A 6954-nucleotide genomic window follows, 5' to 3' on the forward strand; every position below is an offset into this window, starting at 1 on the left:
GGACCTTTGAGTTATTGCAACCTAATGAATAAGGTATTGCAACCTTTCATAGATCGTTTTATGGTTGTTTATATTGATGACATTGTGGTGTGCAGTAAGTAACTTGAGGAACATGTAGAACATTTGATGCAGGTATTCCTAACCTTGCAAGAAAATGAGTAATCTCATTTGCCTAACGAGAGGTGTCATTTCTAGGCCACATTGTGGGAGGTGACACGACTTGAATTGATGAAAGCAAAGTTCAGGCCATTGCTGATTGGGAGCCACCAACCAAAGTGATGGAGTAGCAACCTTTCCTTGGGTTAGTAAATTATCGACACTTCATTGAAAGCTACCCCAAAATCATTGCACCCTTGAAGAATTTGTTGAAAAAGGGTAAAGTGTGGGAGTGGGAACCTTAGTACCAGAATGTCTTTAACCAAGTGAAGCAAGTAATAAAGAATGAGCCTGTACTTGCTTTGTCAGATTTTTTAAAGCCATATGAGGTACACACAGATGCATCAGACTATGCGATTAGGGAGTACTAATGCAAGATGGACATCCAGTTAGTTTTGAGAGTCGAAAGCTTAATGAGACGGAAAGGCAATACATAGTCCAAGAAAAAGAGGTGACCACTCCGGTGCATTGTTTGCACACATGGAGTGTGACTCCCTAAACCCAACCTGTAACAGTCCGTTTTCAGTGAAATCGAAACAGTGGTTTTGGGACAACAAATCTAAGTCCGTAAGAAAAATTATTTTAAAACTATTTTATGGTCTACCATATGATAGGAATATCGTATAAAAATTTCGTTAGGAAATTTTACCGATTACATGTTTAATTGATAAAAGGACCAAATTGCATAAAATGCAAAAGTTGATATCTAATAGCTAAAAGGATCAAATAGCTATGGAATTCAAAATTGGATGTCCTTATATGGCAAATAGACCATTAAGAGGAGTTAGTAGATAAGTTTGATGATTCATTCATGGGAAATTAATTAAAGAAAATGACTAAATTGGAAAGTAAAAAAATAATAAAAGATGATAAGTAATCTTTCCAAAAATTTTTTATGGAAACCCTAGCCAAGAGAAGAGAACTCAAGAAAGCTTATTTGGTTTAATTGGGTAAGTAATCTTGTCCCATTTTAAGTAATTTTTATATTTCCAAGATCGTAATAGTTTCACTTAGCTATATCAGGGATTAATTTGTAAAGTTATCAAAGTTCTAAGGTTTTGCCATGGATGAGTATGTATGAATTATGAAGTTTTATGGTAGAAAACAAAAGGTTGTTGATAGGAAAACAACTTTTCTAAAGGGAATTTTGATGAAATTATTATTTAGGGTGTAACACCCTATACCCGTAACCAATGCCGGGGCAGGGTATAAAGCATTTCCTAACTTGATCTCATGCATACAACGCATCTCAAATTATCGAGACTTAGTCCAAATTAAAAAAATTTCAAATTCTACTTTAATCTTATTACTATGGGCCTATGAGCCTCAAATCAACCATTGAAAACTATTCGGAACCATTCCGGGTCCTTAAACCAACCTTAGGAAATTTGCCTTTAAAACAGGGCACACGCCCATGTGGAAGGATAACACGTTCGTGTAACCATTTCAACATGGTCGTGCTGATGGCCCGTGTGGCTCACACGGCCTAAGCACCCTAGGACATGCCCGTGTCCCACACCCGTTTAAAATTAATTTCTAATTCACACCTACAGGGGTTTTCACACGGCCAGACACACGCATGTGTCAATGGCCCGTGTCCCTCACACATCCACGGCATGCCCGTGTCCTAGCCCGTGTACAAAAACATGGACATTTTGTTTCTGACGTCAGCATGCTCAAGATGTCACACAGCCAAGGCACACGCCCGTGTGCTAGGCCATTTTCTTCACACGGCGGAGATACACGGCCTTGTCTCTACCCATATATTTATTACCACGCATACTGACATGAAATTTTTACGTGCAGGGGACACACGCTGGACTACAGGCCCATGGGGCAGACCGTGTGCCACATACGGCCTAGACACACACCCGTGAGTCTACCCGTGTAGACAATATAAGGCTATTTACTAAGCCTCATTGCTACCCTTACATACCTAGTTTCATACGATTGTCAACCAATACCAAAACAAACACAATTCATATAACCAATTCAGCCACATTAGACATTCATTCAACCATGGAAATGTATCTTTCATAAACTCAAAATGAATGTTAACCATCATTCAAGGCTTAATACAAAATGAGGGTTTCCAACCCAAGCCAACACATTTGGCCAATCCTTAACGACACAAAATAATAAAGTATAAGTCCTATACATGCCATAATCAAAAATATAAATCCAACTATACCGAATGCTTCGGTTGATAATGTGATCAATATCTCTGACTTTCGGTGATCCTGGAGCTAAATAGGCGACACTGTAAGGAAATGGAAAGGAAAGGGAGTAAGCATAAAAGCTTAGTAAGTTGCATATAAGTAAATATACAACAACAATATATCAATAATCAACACACTCATAATACCAAGGTAGGCATAAGTATAACTTACTCATTACCGTCCATACAAATCACAAGTTATATATATAGAGCTCATATCTCATATGTACCAATTAGGTACCCGTACCACTCACACACTGTTATACTTTCCTTATTAACGTAAGAACATAACTTTCACTGTTGAACCATTCAGAATACTACCAGATATTCATTAAGCCTCAAACGTGGGTAAGGTGCCGATGCCATGTCCCAGACATGGTCTTACACTAGCTCATATCTTAAGTCGATGCCATATCCCAAACATGGTCTTACACTGACTATCATCTCGTAGCCAATGCATGTCCCAGGCATGTCTTTCACTAGCTTACATCTCGAGGCCGATGCATGTCCCAGACATGTCTTAACTAGCTCTTGGCTCAATTCCAATGCCATGTCCCAGACATGGTCTTATACTGGCTTTCATAATGTGGCTGATGCATGTCCCAGACATGTCTTACACTGGCTCATGCAAGTGACCCAACTGTCATGGCATGTATATCCGATTTACTTCTTACAGTTCCAACAGGAGTCTTATTATCTCAATTTCGATATACATTCTCAGTTCCCCAATCAAGCAATTTATGCTATCTTAATTTAATAATAATTCAAACACATATGGTAACAATATAGTTGTATTATTTACATACAACTTACCTCGAATTACAAAACGTACATGACTAGTCGGTTTAGTCGATTTGCTTGGCTTTCCCCCGGTCTAGGTTTGGATTTGGAAATTCTTGATCTAAAATAGCAAAACGTACTCATTTAATCACTGAATAAAATCAAGCAATTAAAAGTTCACATTATCAGTAAAATGACCATTTTGCCCATAGACTTTGGCAAAATGACCATTTTACCCCTATGCTTGAAAATCGATTTTTATTGAATTTCTTCACATCTTGAGCTTAGCTAAAATCTTTTTACTCTTATAGTAGCCCCAAATTCTCTCTATTTCACACATTTATCCCTTATTTTACAACTTGTGCAAAATAGTCCCTTTTGGTGTTTTCATGATAACACATTTCACAAAAGTTGTCTATTACACAACTAAGACTAATATTCTTTCATAAAATTTCAGAAAACACCCTAAATGCTCTCATGGAAAAACCTTAGACCTTCAGCCATTTTGCAAGATAGTCCCCTCATTTGAAAGCTCATGCTTTAAGGGTTTCAAAAATGCAAAAATCATCAACAAATGTTATGGAAATCACTTACTTCTTCTTTTTTTTTTAAATTCTATTTTAGTCAAAATTGGTCACCTAACCCAACAAATTTTGAAAATTTTGACCACATATGTCTCCTATGGCCGGTCACTCTATTTCTAGGGGTCTAATTTCCCTTTAAATACCCCTAATTTGGTTCTCTAACTATTTGATACCTTTAGCTATCAATTTAGGACTTTTGTATTTTATGCGATTTAGTCCTTTTTCGCAATTAGGCTCACAAACGTCAAAATTAACTCACCAAATTTTTCAAGCACTATTATAGACATACTATGACTCTATTTTAATAATAAAATAATTTCTCTGACTTCGGATTTGTGGTCCCGAGACCACTATTCTAACTAGCCCCAAAATCGGGCTGTTACATAGGGACTAAATTGAAAAGTTGTAAAATTCATGGAAAAATTCTAAATTTTATGAAATACATGGGTTGTTCATGTTACATATAAAAATCAATTAGGCTTGGAATAAGGATTAAATTGCATGAATTTCATTTTTCGAGCCTAGGGACAAAATCATCATTAATTAAAATTATAGAGGTAAAATGGTAATTTTTCCTAAGATATGAATTGAATTGAATTGAATATGAATTTTATTAAATTGAGCTAAATTTACTCATATAGATCTAGATAGACCATATACGAAGCTAGTTCAAGTTAAAGAAAAAGTAACGGATTAGTAGCATACAAGTTCACAAACATTGTCGAGGTAAATTCATGTAACTAAATTGAGAACTTATATGTGTTAAATTGAATTGTATGTATGTGATTGTATTATTTTCATGTATATTAAAGTATTCACATACCCGACAATGACCGATAAGTATAAAGTCCCATTTGAATAGATGAAATTCGACTAGATACAGGGTTCCCATATTGGTTGTGATCCTGCATATGTTGTGGACACACTACAGCTCGAAAGAGTGTCCCATTATATAGCTCTTAGTGAGCCTTCCAATTAAAGACTCTTTGTGAGCTTCATATTAATGGCTCTCCGGAGCTTCACGATATGGCTCGTTTGAACTTCCCGATATATGGTTATCCAGAGTTTCTCGTTAATAGCTCTTCAGAGCTACTCGTTATTGGCTCACATGAGCTTCCTGATTATGGCTCTTATGAGCTTTCCATTATACAGCCTGGATAAGCTTCTCGTTACATGGCTCACATGAGATTCCCGTTATATGGATCGAGAGAGAGCTTCTCGTTTATGTGCTCATATAAGTATTCCCAAATATGAATTGACGGTTTACAATTTTGTACACTTCATGTATGCTACCCTTGTATCCATCGATATTTTAAATGATTCAACAGGTAAAGTTCCGATATGAGATGATATGAATTCAAGATGAATTACTATGAGAAATACTTGAAATACAAAGATATGATATGTACATGTTCATGGACACTTGAAGTGATAAATACACATATGTGGAAATTGAATATTGATGAGCTCATTTATATTTCTTGGTATTTATGTGAATTACATGATTAACATGCTTGATGAGAATATATGTTTGGGCAGATGGCCAAATTGGCTTGAGTATGTTTATTTGCTTACCTTAAATGTGAATTAAATGAAAGTTAATTTCCTGTTATACGAACTTACTAAGCACTAAATGCTTACTATGTTTTATTTTCCTCTGTTCTATAGTAATTCAGAAGCTCGTTGCGTTGAAGCTTGGCAGAGATATCATCACACTATCCATCGGCTTATCTCGGTATATTTATTAAATCAATTTTGGTTATAATGGCATATATCAGTTAACTTGGCCAATTTTGGCATGTAAATTTTTTGTTGTGATTAGCCATTAGAATGGCTTGTGTTGGCACAAATTAATATATATCTGTATGTTCATGTGGCCTCATCAAGTAGATATATGTGTGAGTGAATGAATGGAAATGAAATGTAAATTGAATATGCATATGATAAATCAGCCAACAAGGTAAGTTTATATGCTTGGTTGTGTGACAAAATGCTAAGTTTAAGACTTGATCTTGGCTTGATTTGAATGTCTTGTATTGGTTTGTAAATATGTTAAAGTGTTAATGTAGGTGGAGGACAAATTGGGTGAGAAATGTGGCATTGGAAATGACCTACTTTTGTCCACACGGGCAAAGACATAGGCGTGTGTCTCAGCCGTGTGTGACACACGACCTAGCACATAGGCTTGTGATCGTGCCGTATGTCCCTTGTATCTTTAAAATTTCAAAACAAAATGCTCAGTATTTATCACACGGCCTAGTACATAGGCGTGTGGCTTGGTCGTTTGACCCTTGCACCTATTTAATGCAAATTTTATGTTCACACGGCCTAGCATACCAGCGTGTGACTTGACCGTGTGACCCAAGTCAGAGAGTTACACGGGTACTAACATGGGCTGGGACACGATCTTATGCCCTATTTCAAATGCCCACACAACTTGACCACACGGGCGTTTGTCCCCTGCACGTAGGAAAATTTTTTAAGTTTTCCAAAAAATTCTTTGAGTACCCGGTTTAGTCCTAACTTGATTCTAATGCATGTTTTGAGTCTCGACGGCTCACATAAGGGAAGATATGATTGATTATTACAGGTTTATGATATGAATGTGAAATGATATAAATTTTTTTATATTTGATCTGTAAATCTCGATAATACTCCGTAACCCTGTTCCGGCAACGGATAAGGGTTAGAAGTGTTACATTTATTGGTATCATAGCTACGATTTAGTCGATTCTCAAATTAATTTAGCATGCACGAATCTATCTATACATTATATAATCTGTTATAGTGTGATATCTCCTAAGCATTTTAAACATGTTTTTTATATAGTAAAGTCGTCGAACCGAGCTGAATCCAAAGAAGCTGAGAGCAATGCTCAGCTTCAGTTCAAAGAGCAGCATCTAGTAGTAGAAGGCCCGTATTTGAGGGCCAAGGAGGAAAGGCAAGAGAAGCCTTCTTACAAATAATGAATAAGTGGTTTATTGAATATGTAAGAACAAATCCGGCTGAACAACAACCTCCTCCCCTTCTTGTTTCTCAATTGGTTCCCGATATGCCACAATTTACAGAACTTGTTAGAGCCGATAAGCCTCCTGTTGATAAAATTCGTAAATATTGGGTAGAAAAATTAAGAGCTACAACTGAAGATGATCCTGAAAGGGCTAAGTTTTGGTTAGAAAACACTATTAGAGTTCTTGATGAATTATCATGTACACT

This window comes from Gossypium arboreum, chromosome 10, assembly GCF_025698485.1.
Source record: "Gossypium arboreum isolate Shixiya-1 chromosome 10, ASM2569848v2, whole genome shotgun sequence".
Classification (NCBI taxonomy): domain Eukaryota; kingdom Viridiplantae; phylum Streptophyta; class Magnoliopsida; order Malvales; family Malvaceae; genus Gossypium; species Gossypium arboreum.